This window comes from Salvelinus namaycush, chromosome 10, assembly GCF_016432855.1.
Source record: "Salvelinus namaycush isolate Seneca chromosome 10, SaNama_1.0, whole genome shotgun sequence".
Classification (NCBI taxonomy): Eukaryota; Metazoa; Chordata; class Actinopteri; order Salmoniformes; family Salmonidae; genus Salvelinus; species Salvelinus namaycush.
The window spans coordinates 35121184-35148160 of record NC_052316.1 but is presented as its reverse complement, the minus strand read 5'-3'; the positions used below and the strand labels follow the sequence as shown (position 1 = coordinate 35148160).

Sequence of the window (26977 nt, the reverse complement as noted above, 5' to 3'; positions counted from 1 at the left end):
CACATGTCCACACTATGGTGAGTAGCCTACCTACTACCTTCAGCCCCTCACATATCCACACTATGGTGAGTAGCCTACCTACCACCTTCAGCCCCTCACATATCCACACTATGGTGAGTAGCCTACCTACTACCTTCAGCCCCTCACATATCCACACTATGGTGAGTAGCCTACCTACTACCTTCAGCCCCTCACATGTCCACACTATGGTGAGTAGCCTACCTACTACCTTCAGCCCCTCACATATCCACACTATGGTGAGTAGCCTACCTACTACCTTCAGCCCCTCACATATCCACACTATGGTGAATAGCCTACCTACTACCTTCAGCCCCTCACATATCCACACTATGGTGAGTAGCCTACCTACTACCTTCAGCCCCTCACATGTCCACACTATGGTGAGTAGCCTACCTACTACCTTCAGCCCCTCACATATCCACACTATGGTGAATAGCCTACCTACTACCTTCAACCCCTCACATATCCACACTATGGTGAATAGCCTACCTACTACCTTCAGCCCCTCACATGTCCACACTATGGTGAGTAGCCTACCTACTACCTTCAGCCCCTCACATGTCCACACTATGGTGAGTAGCCTACCTACTACCTTCAGCCCCTCACATGTCCACACTATGGTGAGTAGCCTACCTACTACTTTCAGCCCCTCACATATCCACACTATGGTGAGTAGCCTACCTACTATCTTCAGCCCCTCACATATCCACCCTATGGTGAGTAGCCTACCTACTACCTTCAGCCCCTCACATATCCACACTATGGTGAGTAGCCTACCTACTACCTTCAGCCCCTCACATATCCACCCTATGGTGAGTAGCCTACCTACTACCTTCAGCCCCTCACATATCCACACGATAGTGAGTAGCCTACCTACTACCTTCAGCCCCTCACATATCCACACGATGGTGAGTAGCCTACCTACTACCTTCAGCCCCTCACATATCCACACGATGGTGAATAGCCTACCTACTACCTTCAGCCCCTCACATATCCACACGATGGTGAGTAGCCTACCTACTACCTTCAACCCCTCACAAATCCACACTATGATGAGTAGCCTACCTACTACCTTCAGCCCCTCACATATCCACACGATGGTGAGTAGCCTACCTACTACCTTCAACCCCTCACATACAGTGAATACATATGATACGGTGGTGGTTAGTGCAGATCAAGATTAGCGAGGACATTAAAAAAAAAAAAAAAAAAAAGATCATATTGGATAACTGTTATCCATATTCCATTCACCCAGCTCAATGTAACATCGATAGGTTTAGGCTACTACATGATTAGTGCCAGGCGTTTTGGTCGTTTTTTGGGGGTATTTTCTTTGAATGGTATTTCCAGCATTATCCACTGGGTTTACTGCAAGCAGAAATGTTCTTTAACAAGCTGTCTCCAATCAATCATTCAATGTATGTGGTGCGTTCAGTTCGCTTGAAGGTTTGCTACGGTGCAGAACGATTTGTACTGAACAACACGTTTCCCAAAGATGTTGTTGTACGTTCTTGTACAGACTTTGGTACTGTACGTATGCTCTTGTTTGGGTGTGGCTTAAAGCAATGAGGGACTTATTTAAAGAGCTGTGTGGGGGGGTGCCTAAACCTGGGCATACAAATCTTAATTGCACAAAACCTAATATTTGAAAAAGAGCCCCCAACACCGCACTGGAATGCTCTTTTCAGACAAGAATTCATCAACACCTTAAATTTAACATTAGATTATGAACGACAGGATAGACAGCCATTGGAAATAAGAAAACACATTATGCTGTCTCAGAAAAATGCTTCCACCTTAGAAGGTTGTAGAGAATATAGCTAATCAGAAGAGAACCAGTGCGCTCTCCCAGAAGCTTGGCTGGTGCGTAAAATCTGCAAATTCAGACAAACAAAAATGTGGAATGGGTCCTCACTCTAAAATATGTTGCTTAAAGCTTACTTCATTATTCAATGATAATTATTTTCACTGCATCAGGGATAGCGCACACATACGTTTCGGCTTTACAGCCATCTTCAGTGTGTAGGTATAATAAGACCACATCAATCAACACATAGTTATGTGAGTATGATTGCCATTTTATATCAGAAAATGTAGAGGGGGAAATGTTTACTATTTTCAGAACATAAATGGCTAGCATATTTTTATTCACTGTAGAAATTACAACCAGACAACTTCTCCAACTAGGTTAAGGCACAGAATTTGGAGAGATACTGGAGGGATACACTTCTCTGCCTCCACAAAGCAAGCGTGAAAGTGCAGGTCTTCTGAATTATATTCTGACACTTGAATAGTTCACTGCCTGTAACTACAGTGTATCAGCCAGAACAACTTGAATGTCTTCAGCCAGCTCTCCTACAAAATATGAAGAACATATTGGTCTTATGTGTCAGTGCATTCATCCGACGCTTTCGTTTTTTTTGATCAGACTGCGCCTTCGTTTTAACATGTGTGTAATTAATGAATTTGCACATTTTGGGATTGTCAACTTTTTCGAGAAGGATGCTGGCGCTTGCAAAAGCCATATCCTCTGCGTTTACATTTTCCCATGTATTTCTAGAGAGAATTAAAATGGCTACATTGTTCTGAAATAGGCTACATTTTCTTTAAATTTCTATTCCCATATATAGTTTAACTTATTCATTGTCTGTTAAATATTAATGCCTATGTTAATTTGGTGCACTAGGCTAAAATATAGGCTGCTGATGAGAATTCTTCTTCTTCTTCGGGATTTGGTTGGCAGATCGCATCAAACTTTTTGGTGCATACACCGCCATCTACTGTACTGGTGTGTGAGGCCATTCACGGCCTACCTACATAAAATATGATAATACAAAATTGTATTATGGGAATACAAAATTGGGGAAAAGGAAAATTGTACTGTCAACTATTAGCCCTCTAAAAAAACTAAACTAAATAAACACCACCCAATTCCACTATTTAACCCTATCTAACCCTACTCCAGACCAACATAACACTACCACTCAACACCCCCTCAGCTGTTCTGCAGTAAATCCTCACAATCCCAAGTACTTGTCTGCCGCTGCCACCACAGCCTTTTATTTTCTGTGACTTTCCATCCATTTCTGCAGTACAATGAACAACCATAGCTATAAATGCTAAAACGGCCACTTCACCGAAACACATTCTTCCCATCACTCTCTGTTGGTCTCTGCCTACTCACAGGAATCCTCTCAGGATCCCTCACCCTGTACCCATCTTTCTCTACCACTCTCTTTACTGCTTTGGCATATGACACTTTCTCTTCTAATCTAACCCTGGCAACCTCAATCTGCCTTTCTCTCAATGGACCCCTCCGATCTCCAGCCCGATGGGCACCCCCATAACTAACACACACAGCTTTCTCCACCGATACCACACATTCCCTCATCTCATGCTCTCCTGCATACTTCTCACATCTAGGCATCTCCCTCCTACACTCTGCTGCAACATATCCATAAACTTGTCATCTAAAATGCCATAGTATTTTCAGAACAAAAGCTCTCACGGGATAACTGACACTTCCTACCTTGACCTTATCTGGCAAAGACTCTGCATCAAAACTCAGCATGACAGACAGTCTTCTCTGTTTCCCTACGCTCTCCACTGGATCTACGTCTCACCAAACGGCGAGCATCACATACACCAGGAATCTTCCATTTCAACTGCTCCTCCTCAACACTTAATCACTTATCACTCCTTTCATCGGGGCCCTGCTCCAGAGAGCAAAGCAAGTCACAATTTTTATCCCTAATCGTGTAATCCGGAGCTCCCGCTCCCTCTGGGTGGAGGAAACACAATAAATCATCACGAGTCCACTCCGAGTTATCTTCACCAATTCACCAGTCCCCAGCCTCTCCTCCAGTCAACCTATCCTCCACCCAACCTCTCCTCCGGTCAGCCTGACATCACATATGGATCACCCAAAATTCAAGGATCCATTCTCTCTAGAAATCCCACTCCCACTGGGCCAGAATCACCCTTATCATCCTCGGTACAAGGCCCGATCTCGGTGGTCCTCAGCACAGGTACTTCATCCTCACTCTCACCAGGTTCCGTCTCTGAACTACTGGAGCACGTATCCCTCTTTCTGCACTTCACGCCCACATTCTTCACCTCACTTTCTCGCTCTACACTCAACTTCTTCTCAGCAGTCATCACTGAACCTGCCACCACAGTTAATTCATCCTCACTCATCACATTCAATTTCCTCCTCAAGCTCTTCCAAAAGTTCTGTGAGATCCTCCATTCCATATTCACTCAAAACATATTCCACTTTTCTCCTTTTTTCCTTGTCCTTCACCAGATCTCCCAGAAGGCTGGTGCAACGCCCAATACAAATTTATTCCGAATTGGTTCCACTTTCTTCTTTTTTTTCTTGTCTGCCACCTTGTGTGTGTGTTTATAACGTCACCGTGTTACAACTGTGTTATACTATGCCCGTCTTATGACTGTGTGTTTTGACCATGTCTTCTCCCCTGTAGCTGGCGGTCCCATTGCCAAATAGCTGCAGCAGGCCCTGCTGCCCGTGGGGGCCCATGAGACCTGCAGCCAGAGTGACTGGTCGAGAGGCTCCGTCAAGCCCTCCATGATCTGTGGTGGTGGAGACAGAAAGGCTGGCGGCAATGTGAGTTTCCTCCCTTACTGTAGATTTCTACTACATATCGCGACATTATAAGGTAATATGTTGTCATATAGTAAGGAGCTTGGTAATAACCAGTACTTCCTCTTTTATCCCACCATCTCACCATCTCTCCCTCTGTATCTCTCTCTCTCTCTGTTTCTCTCTGTATCTCTCTCTCTGTTTCTCGGTATCTCTCTCTCTCTCTCTCTTGGTATCTCTCTCGGTATCTCTCTCTGTTTCTCTCGGTATCTCTCTCTCTCTCTCTCTCTTGGTATCTCTCTCAGTATCTCTCTCTCGGTATCTCTCTCTCCAGCTGTTTCTCTCTGTCTCTCTCGCTCTACCTCTGTTTCTCTCTGTCTCTCTCGCTCTTCCTCTGTATCTCGCTCTCCCTCTGTTTCTCTCTGTAGCTCTCTCTCTCTCCCTCTGTTTCGCTCTGTCTCTCTCTCTCTCTCTCTCTCTCTTTCTCTCTAGCTCTCTCCCTCTCCCTTTGTTTCTCTCTGTAGCTCTCTCTCTCCCTCTGTTTCTCTCTGTATCTCTCGCTCTTCCTCTTTCTCTCTCAATTCAATTCAATTCAATTCAATTTAAGGTGCTTTATTGTCATGGGAAACATATGTTAACATTGCCAAAGCAAGTAAAGTAGATAATATACAAAAGTGTAATAAACAATAAAAATTAACAGTGAACATTACACTCACAGAAGTTCCAAAAGAATAAAGACATTTCAAATGTCATATTATGTACAGTGGGGAGAACAAGTATTGGATACACTGCCGATTTTGCAGGTTTTCCTACTTACAAAGCATGTAGAGGTCTGTAATTTTTATCATAGGTACACTTCAACTGTGAGAGACGGAATCTAAAACAAAAATCCAGAAAATCACATTGTATGATTTTTAACCTGTTTGGGCTGCAAGCCCGACACCGGTACACTTATGACAACAGCCAGCTCAAAGTGCAGGGCGCGAAATTCAAAATATATATTTTTTAAATATTTAACTTCACACATTAACAAGTCCAATACAGCATATGAAAGGTACACATCTTGTGAATCAAGCCAACATGTCCGATTTTTAAAATGTTTTACAGGGAAGACAAAATATGTAAATCTATTAGCTAACCACGTTAGCAAAAGACACCACTTTTCTTACTCCATCAGTTTCTTACTCCATCAGTAGCTATCACAAATTCGACCAAATAAAGAAATAAATAGCCACTAACCAAGAAAAAACTTCATCAGATGACAGTCTGATAACATATTTATTGTATAGCATATGTTTTGTTCGAAAAATTTGCATATTTCAGGTATAAATCATAGTTTACATTTCAGCTACAATCAGAAATTGCACCGAAAGCAGCCATAATATTTACAGACACCAACGTCAAATACCTAATTACTCATCATAAAACATTTCTGAAAAATACATAGTGTACAGCAATTGAAAGACAGGCATCTTGTGATTCCAGACAATATTTCCGATTTATTAAATGTTTTACAGCGAAAACAAAATGTAGCGCTATATTAGCGTAGCCACAATAGCCAGAAACACTTGGGCGCCCACGACCAGTTCACATGCACGACAGATATTAGAAATAGCATCATAAAATGTTTCTTACTTTTGGTGATCTTCCGTCAGAATGTTGGACAAGGTGTCCTTTGTCCAGAACAGTCGTTGTTTTGATCTGGAACGGCAAATATCCCTCTTCATTTAGCATGGGCACTTGCCAAGTGGTACGGATCTCTCCAACGTAAACAAAGTCAGAGAACGTAACACGGCAAAACTCCCGAAAAAATTTCAATAATCTGATTAAACTATATTGAAAAAACATACGTTACGATGATATGGTCACATGTATCAAATAAAATCTAAGACGGAGATGTTAGTCGTTCATAACGACAGCTAAACAGAAAGCATATCCATGTCCTCTTTCGCGCGCTCCAGAAACAGGAAGTGGACGGTCACGTCAAAGAAATAGCTTTTATTCCACCTCAGACCAAGATAAACACAAAATTTCTTCTCTCACAGCCTCTTGACACCCAGAGGAAGGCGTATGAAGTGTACGTAGACTCTTACGTATCATGACCATGTATAGGCAGGAAGTTGAACAGAGCATATATTTCTGACATTCCACTTCCTGGTCAGGAAAAGTGCTGCAGAATGAGTTCTGTTTCACTCAGAGAAATAATTCAAACGGTTTTAGAAACTAGAGAGTGTTTTCTATCCAATAGTAATAATAATATGCATATTGTACGAGCAAGAATTGAGTACGAGGCCGTTTGAAATGGGCATCTTTTATCTGGCTACTCAATACTGTCCCTTGCAGCCATAAGAAGTTTTAAGTAATTAATTTGCATTTTATTGCATGACATAAGTATTTGATACATCAGAAAAGCAGAACTTAATATTTGGTACAGAAACCTTTGTTTGCAATTACAGAGATCATACGTTTCCTGTAGTTCTTGACCAGGTTTGCACACACTGCAGCAGGGATTTTGGCCCACTCCTCCATACAGACCTTTTCCAGATCCTTCAGGTTTCGGGGCTGTCGCTGGGCAATACGGACTTTCAGCTCCCTCCAAAGATTTTCTAGTGGGTTCAGGTCTGGAGACTGGTTAGGCCACTCCAGGACCTTGAGATGCTTCTTACTGAGCCACTCCTTAGTTGCCCTGGCTGTGTGTTTCGGGTCGTTGTCATGCTGGAAGACCCAGCCACGACCCATCTTCAATGCTCTTACTGAGGGAAGGAGGTTGTTGGCCAAGATCTCGCGATACATGGCCCCATCCATCTTCCCCTCAATACGGTGCAGTCGTCCTGTCCCCTTTGCAGAAAAGCATACCCAAAGAATAATGTTTCCACCTCCATGCTTCACAGTTGGGATGGTGTTATTGGGGTTGTACTCATCCTTCTTCTTCCTCCAAACACGGCGAGTGGAGTTTAGACCAAAAAGCTCTATTTTTGTCTCATCAGACCACATGACCTTCTCCCATTCCTCCTCTGGATCATCCAGATGGTCATTGGCAAACTTCAGACGGGCCTGGACATGTGCTGGCTTGAGCAGGGGGACCTTGCGTGCGCTGCAGGATTTTAATCCATGACGGCGTAGTGTGTTACTAATGGTTTTCTTTGAGACTGTGGTCCCAGCTCTCTTCAGGTCATTGACCAGGTCCTGCCGTGTAGTTCTGGGCTGATCCCTCACCTTCCTCATGATCATTGATGCCCCACGAGGTGAGATCTTGCATGCAGCCCCAGACCGAGGGTGATTGACTGTCATCTTGAACTTCTTCCATTTTCGAATAATTGCGCCAACAGTTGTTGCCTTCTCACCAAGCTGCTTGCCTATTGTCCTGTAGCCCATCCCAGCCTTGTGCAGGTCTACAATTTTATCCCGGGATGTCCTTACACAGCTCACTGGTCTTGGCCATTGTGGAGAGGTTGGAGTCTGTTTGATTGAGTGTGTGGACAGGTGTCTTTTATACAGGTAACGAGTTCAAACAGGTGCAGTTAATACAGGTAATGAGTGGAGAACAGGAGGGCTTCTTAAAGAAACTAACAGGTCTGTGAGAGCCGGAATTCTTACTGGTTGGTATGTGATCAAATACTTATGTCATGCAATAAAATGCAAATTAATTACTTAAAAATCATATAATGTGATTTTCTGGATTTTTTATTTTAGATTCCGTCTCTCACAGTTGAAGTGTACCTATGATACAAATTACAGACCTCTACATGCTTTGTAAGTAGGAAAACCTGCAAAATCGGCAGTGTATCAAATACTTGTTCTCCCCACTGTATATATACAGTGTTGTAACGATGTACAAAAGGGAAAATAAATAAGCATAAATATGGGTTGTATTTACAATGGTGTTTGTTCTTCAATGGTTGATCTTTTCTTGTGGCAACAGGTTATAAATCTTGCTGCTGTGATGGCACACTGTGGTATTTCACCCAGTAGATACAGGAGTTTATCAAAATCGGGTTTGTTTTTGAATTCTTTATCTCTCTCTCTCCCTCTGTTTCTCTCTGTAGATCTCTCTCAAACTCACTTTTTTTCTCTCTGTATCAATCTCTCTCTCTCTCCCTCTACCTCTCCTTCCCCCTCTCGATTTCTCCCTCCCTCCCTTCCCCTCACTCTCTCTCTCTCTCTCTCTCTCTCTCTCTCTCTCTCTCTCTCTCTCTCTCTCTCTCTCTCCCACAGGGGGACTTTGGGGGTCCATGGAATTGTAAGGGTGCTGGTGGTAAATGGTTTGTCCATAGTGTGACCAGCTTTGTGTCGTCCCATGGCTGTGACACCCTGAAGAGGCACCAACAGTCTTTACTCGTACCTCCTCTTTCACTGATTGGATCACCAACGTGAGTCTCCTTCCACCTTTCAAACACAGGATCTTTGTACAAAATTATATTTATTTAGCTAATAATGTTTGGGGGGCTCAAGAAAGGAAATGGGTCAGTGTGGGCGCCTTGAGGAAAAATAATGGGCTGTTGTGTTAGTAATGTCAGGGCTGATTTCTGGTCCCAGTCCACCACTGCACACCATTGTTCAAGTATATCATTCAAAGACACAATTCTGGTATTAATGGTATTTTTAAATTGGCAGTTGGTGTAGTTGACATGACAGTTCTTTTTTGCAAATGAGCCAAGCACATTCTTTTCAAAGTCTTGTTCTCTAATGGTTCACTCTCCCTTGTTTTTAGACAATCATGCTGATTGTGGACTACAGGAAAAGGAGAACCGAGTGCGCCCCCGTTCTCATCAACGGGGCTGTTAGTGGAGCAGGTTGAGAGCTTCAAGTTCCTTGGTGTCCACATCACCAACAAACTAACATGGTCCAAGCACACCAAGACAGTCGAGAAAAGGGCACGACAAAACCTATTCCCCCTCAGGATACTGAAAAGATTTGGCATGGGTCCTCAGATCCTCAAAAGGTTTTACAGCTGCACCATCGAGAGCAACCTGACTGGTTGCATCACTGCCTGGTATGGCAACTGCTCAGCTTCTGACCGCAAGGCACTACAGAGGGTAGTGCGTACTGCCCAGTACATCACTGGGGCCAAGCTTCCTGCCATCCAGAGCCAGGCGGTGTCAGAGGAAGACCCTAAAAATTGTCAAAGACTCAGCCATCCTAGTCATAGACTGTTCTCTCTGCTACCGCATGGCAAGCGGTACTGGAGTGCCATGTCTAGGTCCAAGAGGCTTCTAAACAGCTTCTACCCCCAAGCCATAAGACTCCTGAACATCAAATCAAATTTTTACCCAGACTATTTGCATTGCCCCCCCTTCCTCCCTATTTTACACTGCTGCTACTCTCTGTTATTGTCTATGCATAGTCACTTTAATAACTCTACCGACATGTACATATTACCTAAATTACCTCGACTAACCAGTGCCCCCGCACATTGACTCTGTACCTGTACCCCCTGTATATAGCCTCGCTATTGTTATTTTACTGCTGCTCTTTAATTAATTGTTACTTTTATTTCTTATTCTTATTTTTTTATTCGTATTATTTTTAACTACATTGTTGGTTAGGGTTTGTAAGTAAGCATTTCACTGTAAGGTCTACCTACACCTGTTGAATTCGGCGCATGTGACCAATAAAATTTGATTTGATTTGAAAGAGTTAGTTGATTTACTTGCATGTGACAGAACACTAAATTATTGCTGGTGCCATCAGATAACATGGTAGAAGTGGCATTGATTATATCCTGGCAAAGTGCATCAGCCAATTAAAATCATTGAGGTAGTTGGACGTGTTCCAACACTTTTTTATGCATGAAAGTGTCCTTAAATTACATAAGTCCAACAACATGTTCTGACGATCAAAGCAACTATCACGTGTATTTGAGTGACTGGTGAAATTACTTGACAGATTTTTTGCTATGCTTTGAAAATCGCATGAGTTTCCCCCCCGCTTTGAAATGTTGATTTATACGGAACAACAATACAAATGCAACTTGCAACAATTTCAAGATTTTACTGAGTTACAGTTCATATAAGGAAATCAGTCAATTGAAATAAATTCATAAGGCCCTAATGTCACGATCGTTATAAGGAGTGGACCAAGATGCAGCGTGATATGTTTCCATCCTTTTATTTGGAAGAGAAAACTTAAAGCACAACAACAAAACAATAAAGCGAATAAACAAAACGTGAAGCTACATGCAGTGCAGAAAAAGCAACTACACACAAACATAGTCAAGATCCCACAAATACAATGGGGAAATGGTTACCTAAATATGATCCCCAATCAGAGACAACGATAAACAGCTGCCTCTGATTGGGAACCATATCAGGCCAACATAGATATACAATTCCCCTAGATAACCCACCCTAAATCACACCCCGACCTAACCAACATAGAGAATAAAAGCTCTCTATGGTCAGGGCGTGACACCTAATCTATGGATTTCACATGACTGGGAATACAGATATGCATCTGTTGGTCACAGACACCTTAAAAAAAAGTATAGGTGTGGATCAGAAAACCAGATAGTATCTGGTGTAACCACCATTTGCCTCATGCAGCGTGACACATCTCCTTCGTATAGAGTTGATCAGGCTGTTGATTGTGGCCTGTGGAATGTTGTCCCACTCCTTTTCAATGGCTGTGCGAAGTTACTGGATATTGGCGGGAACTGGAACACGCTGTTGTACACGTTGATCCAGAGCATCCCAAACATGCTCAATGGGTGACATGTCTGGTGAGTATGCAGGCCATGGAAGAACTGGGACATTTTCAGCTTCCGGGAATTGTGTACAGATCCTTGTGACATGGGGCCATGCATTATCATACTGAAATATGAGGTGATGGCGGCGGATGAATGGCACGACAATGGGCCTCAGAATCTCATCACGGTATCTCTGTGCATTTAAATTGTCATTGATAAAATGCTATTGTTTTCATTGTCCGTAGCTTATGCCTGCCCATACCATAACCCCACCACCACCAAGGGGCACTCTGTTTAATAACATTGACATCAGCAAACCACTCACCCACACAATGCCATACACGTGGGCTGCGGTTGTGAGGCCGGTTGGACGTACTACCAAATTCTTTAAAACAAGGGTAGGCAAATGACATTCAATTCTCTGGCAACAGTCTGGTGGACATTCCTGCAATCAGCATGCCTATTGCACGCTCCCTCAAAACTTGAGCCATCTGTGGCATTGTGTTGTGTGACAAAACTGCACATTTTAGAGTGGCCTTTTTGTTGTACCCAACACAAGGTGCACCTATGTAATGATCATGCTGTTTAATCAGCTTCTTGATATGCCACACATGTTAGGTGGATGGATGAATTTGGCAAAGGAGAAATGCTTACTAAGAGGGATGTAAACAAATTTGTGCACAAAATTTGAGAGAAATACGTTTTTTGTATATATGGAACATTTCTTGGATCTTTTATTTCAGCTCATGAAACAAGGGACCAACACTTTACACATTGTGTTTATATTTGTTCAGTGTACATGTATTGTGTTAGTATGCAGTCTTGACTTGGGACTAAAATAGATGCTGGCACTCATTTTTGGTGCCGGTATTGTTTCTGTTTAGGTACAGGAACTGTACAATACTTTAGATATAATATATTTTTTTAAAGGTGCAGGAATTCAAGCAGTAGAACATTTGAGGTGCCGGTACTCAGTTCTGGTGAGCTCCTGCCCAAGTAAAGCACTGTAATTGTGTTGAAAAGGCCTACAGCCAACACCGTGAAAATGTATTTAATTTAATAAGGAACTACCTCTTCAGCCTTGCACACAAACAAACTGCTATTGCCTAATAATCATATTGCATAGGCTATATTACATGGACGTGTACACCTAAATGTAGGGCTACAACATTTTATAAGCTATGCATTATTATAATCATCCACTTCTTCACATGTTTTTAATCGAGCATCAAGGACCGGCAATGAACTGTTCTTTCCTCAACAAAAAAATCTTGCTGCGAGGGGGACTCGAACCTACAGTAAAAGTGCACTAAAAATTGCAAGTCAATCGCTTTGGCAGTGTGTGCCACTGAGAAGCAATGAAGACAGTGACAGCCTACCTAACTGCTATTTGACAAACCCATACATTTTTTAAAATTCATGATGTACGATAAACTTACATGTTGAAAGGACTTAATTTATATTTTTCCCATTAAAGCACATGGATGTGTGTGAAAATGATGAACACAAATGTATTACAAAACGTGAAAATGTTGTCTGACATTAGTAGTAGCTAGTAGCCTTGTCCAGGGTTTCCCAAACTCGGTCCTGCCCCCCCGGGTGCACTACACAGCTGATTCAAATAATCACAGTTTGACAATGAATTGGTTATTTGAATCAGCTATGTAGTGCCAGGCAAAAATAAAAAAAACATGCATGGGGGTTTGGGAAATCTTGGGTCAAGGATGCATCAGTGCAATATTGGCACAAAACATATTGTTACAGACCAAAGGATCAAGTAAAACAGGGGTGTCAAACTCATTCCATGGCCTAGTGTCTGCGGGTTTTTCTTTTTTCTTTTCAATTAAGACATAGACAACCAGGTGAGGGGAGTGAGGGGAGTTCTTAACAAATAAGTGACCTTAATTCAAGGGAGGAGCGAAAACCCACAGACACTCGACCCTCCATTGAGTTCGACACGTGAAGAACACCTTGAATTTGTAGGTTTAAAGTATCCCTCTAGTGGCCAGGGTTAACTTATTTTAAGAAATGCCATTGATTGGTGGATATAAAGTTTAACATCTTTCACAGGCTGACAAAGAAGTTGTACCAGCAAGAAGCAGTAATGACTGACACAAATTGTCAGATGCACAGCCTTTGAAAGCCGAAAAAAGTGTCCCAGGTGCCCCCACGACCTGCATTTGCAAAATGGCAGTGCACTGAGAAGCTCTGAAGTAGCTCTCCAGCGCCTAGCTTCATCAGCGATCATAACACAGTATATAGTGACAAGATATTGTAGGCTCCGGTCTAACACTTATAGATTCCTCTGGTTCTACGGTTTTTAACATAGCAGTCAAACAATTTCCTGTAGGCCTAGTCATTAACAAAGTTTATTAAACATTTTGTTTCATTAACTTCTTGACGTTCTCAAGGTAAACTGACTATTTCTCAGGCCCAGATCATAGAATATGCATATAATTTACAGATTAGGATAGAAAACACTCCAAAGTTTCCAAAACTGTCAAAATATTGTCTGTGCGTATAACAAAACTGATTTTGCAGGCGAAAACCTGAGGAAATCCAACCCGGAAGTGCATTTTTCTTTTTTAATCCCTGTTTCATTGCCTACCCCTCTTCCATTTAATGGGGTATCAACCAGATTCATTTTCCAATGGCTTCCTCAGGCTGTGACCAGGCTTTAGACATAGTTTCAGGCTTTTATTTTGAAAAATGAGCGAGATCTTTCAAAACGAGTCAGGTGTCCTTTGATTAATTCCTGCGCGCGAGAGGGGTAGCTCGACATTTTCTTTCTCTCTTTTAATGAGTAGGTTACCGTCCGGTTGAAATATTATCGATTATGTATGTTAAAAACAACCTGAGGATTTTCTAAGAACATTACGGATACTTTTTGGAATTTTCGTCTGCCTTTCAGGAACGGAACGAGAATGTGGTTTTCTGAACATAACGCGCAACCCAAATGGCGTTTTTTTGTTATAAAACTAATATTTATCGAACAAAAAGAACATTTATTGTGTAACTGGGAGTCTCGTGAGTACAAACATCCGAAGAATATCAAAGGTAAGCGATTAATTTTATTGCTTTTCTGACTTTCGTGACCAAGCTAATTTAAGGCTAGATGTTCTAGCATTGATTGATACACTCACAAACGCTTGGATTGCTTTCGCTGTAAAGCATATTTTCAAAATCTGACACGATAGGTGGATTAACAACAAGCTAAGCTGTGTTTTGGTATATTTCACTTGTGATTGCATGATTATAAATATTTTTAGTATTATTTTTTAATTTGGCGCTCTGCAATTCAGCAGTTGTTTAGGAAAATGATCCCGTAATCGGGATTTGTGCACCAAGAAGTTAACAAAGTGTAGGCTATTTTTCCATTTATACTTCACATGGTGTACGCTTCACTGGTAAAATCATATATTAAATCATATGAAACAAATGTAATTCAAATAAGTTGACTCACCCATATACAGCACATACACCTGGCTCATGTACAGTGGTTCCTCCTTTAAAAGTTGCGTCCTACTGTGGCACACCCTGCGTGCTGCTGCAGCATTCTGTGGCACGTCATTTCATTCTCAGACATTTCTTATGTTACTGCAAGTTATTGCTAGTTTGACCACCAGAGGGAATCCTTGAGATGCATTTGATAGTATTCCGTATTGGCATTACCAGAGAATTTAAAACCTTTTTTGTAATAACATAGTATATGGGATTGATTTTAAGAAATTTGGCTTAATTAATTTGATTAATATTATGGTGTTTCCATTCAGAGAAAAATTGTCCGTTTGTAAATTCAGACCGTTTCGCTCTCGGAGCGCACACTGGACGTTCGGGCCGAGGAGTAGGGTTGATTTGAACGTTCTGGCCTTGCAACGGCAGTCAAGCTTGCCGTCGTTTTGAAGTAATCGCGAAAAAACAGGCCTTATTTTAGTGCATTTTTCACCCTGCCAGCTCCTATTAGTTCTATTGAGCACAGTGGCACCAACTCGCCTTCCGAACGTTCTATTCCCAGCTTATTGTTCAACGTCACAATGCCTGCTTCACTATTGTTGGCAATGAGTCCTGCTCACGTTGTTTTATAGTTAAAATGTAAACAACAAAATGTAAACAACAAAAATAATATTGGAACTCTGCGGTCTTCCCATTGTTTCCTATTGGGGAAATATAGGCATGTCTGTTTATTTCGCCAAATATCTCGCAATGTGTATATTTAGATTTTTTTCAAGTCGGGTTTAACCGGTGTGAAATGGTTAGCTAGTTAGCAGGGTGCACACTGATAGCGTTTCAATCGGTGATGTCACTCGTTCTGAGTCCTTGAAGTAATTGTTCCCCTTGCTCTGCAAGGGCTGTGGCTTTTGTGGAGCGATGGGTAACGATGCGTTGAGGGTGGATGTTGTCTATGTGTGCAGAGGGTCCCTGGTTCGAGCCCAGATAAGGTCGAGGAGAGGGAAGGAAGCAAAACTGTTCCACGGTGACCATTTTAATCAGGAGAATCTCCTCTTTGTAATTATGTAAGTCTGGGCAACATAAAATAAATGCTTCTCTTTGTTTGGGCAAATGGCTAATGACTTCTACCTAGCTAGCACCAGCCACATTCACGGTGAAGAAAACATCGAAGTCTACACTGTCCCCTGGTGGTTCCAAACTGTAAGTGCAGGCAGGCAAACTAAAAGAGCATAAGTATTACTTTGACCCCTTTTTCGTGATGTCCAATTGGTAGTTACAGTATTGTCCCATCGCTGCAACTTCCCTACGGACTCGGGAGAGTCGAAGGTCGAGAGCCATGCATCCTCCGAAACACGACCCTGCCAAGTCACACTTCTCGCTTAACCTGGAAGCCAGCCGCAACAATGTGTCGGAGGAACCACTGTCCAACTGGCGACTGAAGTCAGCTTGCAGGCGCCCAGCCCACCACAAGGAGTCGCTAGAGCAAGATGGTATAAGGAAATCCCAGCCGCTCAATCCCTCTCCTAACCCGGACGAAGCTGGACCATTTGTGCACTGCACAGCTGTCTGTGACACAGCTTGGGATCAAACCCAGGTCTGTATTGGTGCCTCAAGCACTGCAGTGCAGTGCCTTAGACCGCTGCAACACTCAGGAGGCCCGCAGATGTAGTACTTGCTGTAATAGAGAAGAGTCTGACACCAACAGGCTCCTGAACAGCTTCTATCGCCATGCCATAAGACTGCTAAATAGCTAACTAAATAGCTACAAGGACTAGCTGAGTTGAACTTTGTATTTATTCGTATTTTTGCACTGTCTCTATGCACACGCACATGGTCCTACACACTACGCACACTGATGCTCTAACACATACAAACACACACACAATATGCACATACAGTTGAAGTCGGAGGTTAACATACACTTAGGTTGGAGTCATTAAAACTCGTTTTCCAACCTCTCCACAAATGTCTTGTTAATAAACTATAGTTTTGGCAAGTCGGTTAGGACATCTACTTTGTGCATGACACAAGTAATTTTTCCAACAATTGTTTACAGACAGATTATTTCACTCATCATTCACTGTATCACAATTCCAGTGTGTCAGAAGTATACATACACTAAGTTGACTGTGCCTTTAAACAGCTTAGAAAATTCCAGAAAATGATGTCATGGCTTTAGAAGCTTCTGATAGGATAATTGACATCATTTGAGTCAATTGGAGGTGTACCTGTGGATGTATTTCAAGGCCTACCTTCAAACTTACTGCCTCTTTCCTTGACATCATGGGAAAATCAAAAGAAATCAGCCCAGACCTCAGAAAAAAATTGTAGACCACAAGTCTGGTTCATCCTTGGGAGCAATTTCCAAACGCCTGAAGGTACCACCTTCATCTGTACAAACAATGGTACGCAAGTATAAACACCATGGGACCACGCAGCCGTCATACCGCTCAGGAAGGATACGCGTTCTGTCTCCTAGAGCTGAACGTACTGTGGTGCGAAAATGCAAATCAATCCCATAACAACAGCAACGGACTTTATCTTTACATTTATCTTAACTCGACATACACTCTCACACAAAAAATGATCAAGTACGCTGCTGCTACTCTGTTTATCATATATCCTGATGTCTAGTCACCTTACCCCTACACATATCTACCTCTATCATTCCAGTATGTCTGCACATTGTAAATATGGTACTGGAACTTGCTCTGTATATACAGTTGAAGTCGGAAGTTTAAATACACCTCACAGTTGGGATGGTGTTCTTCGGCTTGCAAGCATCCCCCTTTTTCCTCCAAACATAACAATGGTCATTATGGCCAAACAGTAATATTTTTGTTTCATCAGACCAGAGGACATTTCTCCAAAAAGTATGATCTTTTTCCCCATGTGCAGTTGCAAACCATAGTCTGGCTTTTTTATGGCGGTTTTGGAGCAGTGGCTTCTTCCTTTCAGGTTATGTCGATATAGGACAAGGACCTTTTGGAGTGCCATCAGAAGAAAATCTTCAAAGGTAAGGCATTTATTTTATCGCTATTTCTGACTTTCGTGACGCACCTGCCTGGTTGGAAAATGTTTTTAATGCTTTTGTGTGTTTTTAATGCGCTGTCCTCAGATAATCGCATGGTGTGCTTTCGCCGTAAAGCCATTTTGAAATCTGACACAGCGGCTGGATTAACAAGAAGTTAAGCTTTATTTTGATGTATGACACTTGTATTTTCATGAATGTTAAATATGACTATTTCTGTAATTTGAAATTTGCGCTCTGCAATTTCACCGGATGATGTCGAGGTGGGTCGCTAGCGGAACGCCTGCGCCAGAAAGGTTTCATGCTCGAGATCCTGGGTCTCGACCCCGCCCTGTGGAACTGGGTCCTGGACTTTCTGACAGGCCGCCACCCAGGTGGTGAGGGAAACAACACCTCCACCCCGCTGATCCTCAACACTGGGGCCCACAAAGGTGCGTTATCAGCCCTCTCCTGTACTCCCTGTTCAACCATGACTGCGTGGCCATGCACGCCTCGAACTCAATCATCAAGTTTGCAGACGACACTACAGTGGTAGGCTTGATTACCAGTAATGACGAGACGGCCTACAGGGAGGATGTGAGGGCCCTCAGAGTGTGGTGTCAGGAAAATAACCTCTCCCTCAACGTCAACAAAACAAAGGAGATGATTGAGGACTTCAGGAAACAGCAGACGGAGCACCCCCTATCCGCATTGACGCGACAGTAGTGGAGAAGGTGGAAAGTTTTAAGTTCCTTGGCGTACACATCACGGACAAACTGAAATGGTCCACCCACACAGACAGCGTGGTGAAGAAGGCGAAACAGCGCCTCTTCAACCTCAGGAAGCTGAAGAAATTTGGCTTGTCACCAAAAACTCTCAGAAGCTTTTACAGATGCACAATCGAGAGCATCCTGTCGGGCTGTATCACCGCCTGGTACGGCAACTGCTCCGCCCACAACCGTAAGGCTCTCCAGAGGGTAGTGAGGTCTGCACAACGCATCACAGGGGGCAAACTACCTGCCCTCCAGGACACCTACACCACCCGATGTCACAGGAAGGCAAAAAAGATCAAGGACAACAACTAACCGAGCCACTGCTGTTCACCCCTCTATCATCCAGAAGGCGAGGTCAGTACAGGTGCATCAAAGCAGGGACCGAGAGACTGAAAAACAGCTTCTATCTCAAGGCCATCAGACTGTTAAACAGCCATCACTAACATTGAGTGGCTGCTGCCAACATACTGACTCAAATCTCTATCCACTTTAATAAAAAAAAAATTGGATGTAATAAATGTATCACTAGTCACTTTAAACAATGACATTTTATATAATGTTTACATACCCTAGATTACTCATCTCATATATATATACACTTACTCTATACCATCTACTGCCTATGCCGCACAGCCATCGCTCAACCATATATTTATATGTACATATTCTTATTCATTCCTTTACACTTGTGTGTATAAAGTAGTTGTGAAATTGTTAGATTACTTGTTAGATATTACTGCACGGTCGAAACTAGAAGCACAAGCATTTTGCTACACTCGCATTAACATCTGCTAACCATGTGTTTGTGATAAATAAAATTTGATTTTAGTAATTTAGCAGACACTGTTATCCAGAGCGACTTACAGGAGCACACACACACACACACACACACACACACACACACACACACACACACACACACACACACACACACACACACACACACACACACACACACACACACACACACACACACACACACACACAGCGTTACTGTAGATTCTGCCCCAGCTGCTGATGTAGCAGGGGTAGTTGTGGGTCAAGATCTCTCAACTGGGAGGCAGACAGCAGGTGTGGACCTTATCATTCAGAGTTGCAGGGGAGGCCAGCTTGATCAGGGCAACGTCATCACTGAGCAGGGAGACAGTAGTAGAAGCCATCAGGAAGGTGTTTGTGTGTGTGTAACCCTCACCCGCAGGACACACAGTTGTCGTTCCAGCCGGGATGCACAACGATTGTCTCCACCTCTTTGATCTGTTTGTTGTTCTCCGTCTGGGTCAGGTCATACTTTCCCAGCACCACACGGTAGGTACGATGATCCCTGACACACACACACACACACACATCAAAGATCCCAGTCAGCCCAACGTAACACTGTTAGAGAGATGATAATGATAGTCTCTGATAGGTTGGTTGACTCATGAGATGCAGTGTCCAGCAGTCAGGACCCAGTTGTTAGCAATCAGGGTGCCTCTTCAAGTGTGGTAGTAGTTAGAGCCTCTACGGTACAGCAGAGAGATCTGTAAACACACACACACACACACACACACACATTACACATGTATCTACAGTTCGATTCGGTCCTTCTTTCTTGATTAAACTTCAAAAGGCACTGTGAAGGGTAAAGTTTTAGAACTGAATAGTTTATGTTTGTAAATGTATATGTTTGTATATGTCCCAGGGTCCTCAGCTATGGTTAGATCTGAGCAATATGTGGATGGTCAGTGTACCAAATCAAATCACATTTTATTAGTCACATGCGCCGAATACAACAGGTGTAGACCTTACAGTGAAATGCTTACTTACGAGCCCCTAACCGACAGTGCAGTTTAAAAAAATATGGATAAGAATATAAGAGATAAAAGTAACAAGTAATTAAAGAGCAGCAGTAAAAAAAAAAAATATATATACAACCACTAGGATATATACAACCATTAGGATATATACAACCACTAGAATAGACTAGTATCGGAATCTGACCTGCCAGGGCCAAGCTAGAGTCCTCTCCATTCACCACACGGCCGACAACGGGCTCGTAAGTGGGCATGCCACATCCGTAGGCTGTATGGGCCACACAGACAACACAGGGTTAACACACAGCTCAGAGGGCGCTTCCTGAAAAGCAATCAGGTTTGACCTGAGTTACACATGTCCCTATACAATCAGATCACTAATATTCTTCACTAATATTCTAGGTATCTAGCTAGCTAGCTAGCTACATGTCTAAACAAAAGACTCAACTATCCAAGTAACCATTTCACTGTATCATTTACACCTTCTGTATCCTGTGCATGTGACAAATATAAATTGATTTTATTTTATATAGCGTGTGTTTACCAGAGACGGTAATATGAAGAACAACATGATCTCCACCAAAGTCAGATTAGGATATAGGCTTAGTACTAAATAAAGTGGATTTTTACTGCTACTTTTTGCTACTACTTTCACCACTTTCAGTCTTGAAGCATTTGGTTGTAATTACACTACCTTATTTACTCTGTTTAGCACATGGCCTCACATGTGAATCCTTAAAGAGATGGGTGGGGCTAAGGCTTAAGAGGGTGTGAACAATGTTGAATGAGTGTAGACAAAGAAGAGAACTCCAGTTGGTGTACCATAACATTCACGGGGCATTTTTTGCAAAGGTGGGGTTACAAGTTGATCAACTTTCAAAGCAGAATTACTTTCACATTGCTTCTCAACTGCAGTATATGATATACCTGTAACGGTATTCGGATGAAGAGTAGTCATCGGACCAAAGCGCAGCGTGGCAAGTGTTCAAGTTATTTTTATTAGAACAGAAACACGGACCGAAAACAAAACAGTCCTGTAAGGTGCAACAACACAAAACAGAAAACAACTACCCACAAAACCAACATGGAGAATGGCAACCTAAATAGGCTCCCCAATCAGAGACAACGAGAAACAGCTGTCTCTGATTGGGAACCAACTCAGGCCACCATAAACCTACATACCCCTAGACCATACAAAATCCCCATAGATAAACAAAAACCCTAGACAGGACGAAACCCCTAGACAATACAAAAACTAAACAAACCACCCTTGTCACACCCTGACCTAACCAAAAAATAAAGAAAACAAAATATAACTAAAGTCAGGGCGTGACAATACCGTTTTCTAGCTCTAAGTCTCTAATTCTATCCAATATAAAAAACAACATTTCAAATGTAGCTACATAGGACCGTAGTATGGATATGTGAGGGGCTAAAGGTAGTAGGTAGGTTACTCACCGTAGGCAGCCAGCAGAAAGACTCATCAGTTTCATCATCTTCCTTCCAGAGTGGGGAGCCGGGTCTGGCCCTGGGGTTTTATACCCTCAACTAACCTTGTCCACACACCAGACCTGGGCTCAAATACTATAAGAAATATTTAAAATACTTTGAGTGTTTGCTTTGGCCTCCCTGTAGTGTGAAGTGGGTGGGCTTTGCACTTTTGGGGACTTGTCTATTTGTTCCATTGCAACAGGCAAGCTCAATCAAGTACAGCTAAAGTATTTAAAATTATTATAAATAGTATTTGAACCCAGGTCTGCCCCATACCCCTATGATATGTCCACATATGTCCACTCCCTTTGCGACAGCCCCTCTAACCTGGGAATCCACGCACAGTGCCCCACCTGTCAACAGCAGCCACAACCTTATAAAGCTCAGTGTCTGTAGCCCAAAGACAGATCACCACACTGTCACGCAGGTGGTTTAGACAATTCAATATTCAACACTACTAGTATTAAAGCATAGACTAACACACCTATATATATATATATATATATATATATATATATATATATATATATATATATAAATACAGTACAGATGTAGGATCTTAATTTGAGCAAATTTACTACAGTAGGAAAATAATCCTGCAGCATCAGGAAATGTGAATTATTATGTGGATTATAAGTAATTTTACATTTTTTGTAGGGGTTGATACATTTTTCGTTAGGGCAAATCAAGTTTGACATTTTATAGTGGTAATTACAAACTTTAAAAGCCTTTAAAACCTTGAATACACTACAAGTTTGCATTTTCTTCCAATTCTCATCTATAAAATAGTGATCAAATTAAGATCCTACATCTTCAGTATCAATACCCTGACTCATCAATCAATCGATTCCATTCATGAATTGTACATGAGAAGTAAAACAAACTGTATTGCCGTGTGTCCATTTTCCAAACACATCTCATGTATGTGCATGTAAATCTTAAACAATATAAATATCAGGGCATTTCGTTCATAAACATTTACTGTTTTTGTTTACTCAGAGATTCACCATAATTAATCATTTATATGGCCTTCGTCTCTCTCTTTGGTAGATGTCCAGTAGTATGTGTTCAGAAAATTATGTTCATTCCAGTTCCCTGTCCTGGAGATATCTGTGGCAGACTTTGACTTTCGCTCCCTAAGCATGCTGGGAGAACTAGTCCAGGAAGTGCAGTTGGAGCAATCTGAGACGTGCCAGGACCTTCTCTATAGTGTCAGAGGAGGTCAGCAGGCACAGTCTGGTAGAGAACACACACGCATGCTTGTACATACACACCATGTGCCACTCCTGCAGGACCAGTTAGTTGTACTTTTTCAAAGTCTTGTTGTAAAGAACTCCCTCTCTTACTTTTCTTTTAGACTATGGTGGCCTACTAAAGACCTGGATCGGAGTTGGCTGAAAATCAGGTTGAATAAAGGGCCATGTGTCAATAAATCCATATGATGGCATTTCATGTGTTCACAATGTATACTTTCTCTTACTGTAAGGTTCCTTATGGTTGCCCCTTTCTCCATCTCATTTTCTCTATTACAGCAAGTACTGCACGCTCTTTTATTATCTGCTCTGCCCTTATAGTATATAACCACAAAGGGGCAGTGTTTCCTGCGCTGTTAATGTCTGGTGTTTGTGCTACTTGCTTCATATAGAGACAGACAAATGTATTGCTGAATGGAGGAGAGGAGTGCGGTGAGTCATGGCAGTTATATATCTAGGTGTTTGTGTTTGGAGTCAGAAACTACATTCACATTAATAAGGGCTTTACTTCTCGCTCTGCCACCCCCCCCCCCCCCCCCCCCCCCCCCCACACACACACACGCCTCCCCCACACACACACATGATCACCAGAACCGATCAGAGCGTTGAAAATACAGAGAAAGTAGAAAGTGATTGCTTTGTTTCTGAAACGACAGACTGGCCTTGCTGTGCTGCCTGTTGTTTAATGCAGTGAGTGAATGAGTGGGCTTCAGAGTACAGGCCATTGGCTCCCTGCTCATTACTGGCTGATACATTCTGTGTGTTCCAAAAGGCACCATATTCGCTATATAGTGCACTACCTTTGACAAGAGCCCCATGAGCCCTGGTCATAAGTAGTGCACTACAAAGGGAATAGGGTGCCATTTGGGACGTACACAATAAGTCCTTGGCTGAAAATAACGTGATAGCTGTTGCTGCACACGGCTGAGCATTACACATTACTCAGGCAGGGCTGGGCCGAGGAAACCAGCGACTGCCATCTTTCATTTCTCTCTCTCTCTCTCAATTCAATTCAATTCAATTCAAGGGGCTTTATTGGCATGGGAAACATGTGTTAACATTGCCAAAGCAAGTGAGGTAATAATAATATACAAAAGTTAAATGAACAATAAAAATTAACAGTAAACATTACACATACAGAAGTTTCAAAACAATAAAGACATCACAAATGTCATATTGTATATATACAGTGTTGTAACAATGTACAAATGGTTAAAGTACACAAGGGAAAATAAATAAGCATAAATATGGGTTGTATTTACAATGGTGTTTGTTCTTCACTGGTTGCCCTTTTCTTGTGGCAACAGGTCACAAATCTTGCTGCTGTGATGGCACACTGTGGAATTTCACCCAGTAGATATGGGAGTTTATCAAAATTGGATTTGTTTTCGAATTCTTTGTGGGTCTGTGTGATCTGAGGGAAATATGTGTCTCTAATATGGTCATACATTTGGCAGGAGGTTAGGAAGTGCAGCTCAGTTTCCACCTCATTTTGTGAGCAGTGAGCACATAGCCTGTCTTCTCTTGAGAGCAGTGTCTGCCTACGGCGGCCTTTCTCAATAGCAAGGCTATGCTCACTGAGTCTGTACATAGTCAAAGCTTTCCTTAAGTTTGGGTCAGTCACAGTGGTCAGGTATTCTGCCACTGTGTACTCTCTGTTTAGGGCCAAATAGCATTCTAGTTTGCTCTGTTTTTTTGTTAATTCTTTCCAATGTGTCAAGTAATTATCTTTTTGTTTTCTCATGATTTGGTTGGGTCTAATTGTGCTGTTGTCCTGGGGCTCTGTGGGGTGTGTTTGTGTTTGTGAACAGAGCCCTAGGACCAGCTTGCTTAGGGGACTCTTCTCCAGGTTCATCTCTCTGTAGGTGATGGCTTTGTTATGGAAGGTTTGGGAATCGCTTCCTTTTAGGTGGTTGTAGAATTTAACGGCTCTTTTCTGGATTTTGATCATTAGTGGGTATCGGCCTAATTCTGCTCTGCATGCATTATTTGGTGTTCTACGTTGTACACGGAGGATATTTTTGCAGAATTCTGCATGCAGAGTCTCAATTTGGTGTTTGTCCCATTTTGTGAAGTCTTGGTTGGTGAGCGGACCCCAGACCTCACAACCATAAAGGGCAATGGGCTCTATGACTGATTCAAGTATTTTTAGCCAGATCCTAATTGGTATGTTGAATTTTATGTTCCTTTTGATGGCATAGAATGCCCTTCTTGCCTTGTCTCTCAGATCGTTCACAGCTTTGTGGAAGTTACCTGTGGCGCTGATGTTTAGGCCGAGGTATGTATAGTTTTTTGTGTGCTCTAGGGCAACAGTGTCTAGATGGAATTTGTGGTCCTGGCGACTGGACCTTTTTTGGAACACCATTATTTTGGTCTTACTGGGATTTACTGTCAGGGCCCAGGTCTGGCAGAATCTGTGCAGAAGATCTAGGTGCTGCTGTAGGCCCTCCTTGGTTGGTGACAGAAGCACCAGATCATCAGCAAACAGTAGACATTTGACTTCGGATTCTAGTAGGGTGAGGCCGGGTGCTGCAGACTGTTCTAGTGCCCGCGGCAATTTGTTGATATATATGTTGAAGAGGGTGGGGCTTAAGCTGCATCCCTGTCTCACCCCACGACCCTTTTTTGTAATCAAAAAAGCATGAGAAGACTTTGCCTTTGTTTTGGTATGTTTGGTTGTCAATTAGGGTGTGTCCTCTCTCTCTCTCTCTCTCTCTCTCTCTCTCTCTCTCTCTCTCTCTCTCTCTCTCTCCCCCCCCCCCCACAGTGAGTGGAGCTCAATGTTGTGGGGCGGTTTAATTATTACTGCCAGGAAGCCCATGAGTGGGGCTCAATACTCAAAAGCACGCTACACACACATATATGCAGTGTTTACTGTGAATGCAGTCTCACACACTAAGGCAAATCTTGAGGACACACTATGCAGAGAAGGACGGCACTGAACTGTAACACAAGAGCCGGGAGAGTCTGCCTTGGACTTCCTAGTCCGAGTCTTCAACCTGAGACAGAAGGTGTTATAAACCTCTGCTCATGCTCAATCAGGACTGAAATATGGCACAGAGTTAGTTAAGAGCCAATGCCTGCAGGCCATTGTTACAGGATTAACAAATGATAAAGTCAGGGCAGAGATGAGAGTGCATCTCCAGAATACTAACACGAGTGATGAACTGTTGATTGAGAAAATGCAAAAGGCCAGGGTTTCACGTAAATTCACACCCACACGAGTGAACGCAGTACAGTGAGGATAACTGGGATGGCAGAGAGGAATGTGCACAGGCAGAGCCCCCACAGACCACAGTCCAAAAACTAAATAAATACAAATCCCTTCCTGAGTAAAATTGATGCGATCAATTAAGCAATCAAAGAAGTGCAGTCATTAGTACAGTCAGTGCAGGGCCAGAGTGACAGTTCAGTTAGGAATCAAGCAACAGAAAACCAAGTACAGCCAATAGAGGGAAAAGAAAATGCAAAAGTTGTTGTGAGACTGGTCATCAGACTGGTCATCAGACTGGTCAACAGACTGGGCATCAGACTGGTCATCAGACCTGGTCATCAGACTTGCCAGCATTGCTACAAATGTGGCAGTGATAGCCATAGCCTAGTTAAATAAAGGTTAAATAAAAAATAAATAAAATTGGGTAGTAGGATGTTGAATCAGGGGCAACGCACAGCCATCGGGAAACACCTGGGGGTCACAACCATGGAACAGGGAGTGACCTCAGATACATCTAGTTCCATCCAGTGTTACTGCAGTGCAAAGGGAGAGAGAACCTCAGAGTTGAAGTTGTATTCATTGTGTCCTAAAGATGCCTATTGTTCCAAAGTGTGCCAACAGGATCATTGGAAACAAGACTCACCTTGCCCGTAAAATGAAAGAACACAACTCACCTTGTCCCAT

General features: G+C 42.6%; 1 pseudogene; it reads right to left on the bottom strand.

Moving 5' to 3' along the window:
- Positions 1-3951: 3951 nt before the first annotated feature.
- Positions 3952-26977, bottom strand: LOC120054321 (annotated as a pseudogene).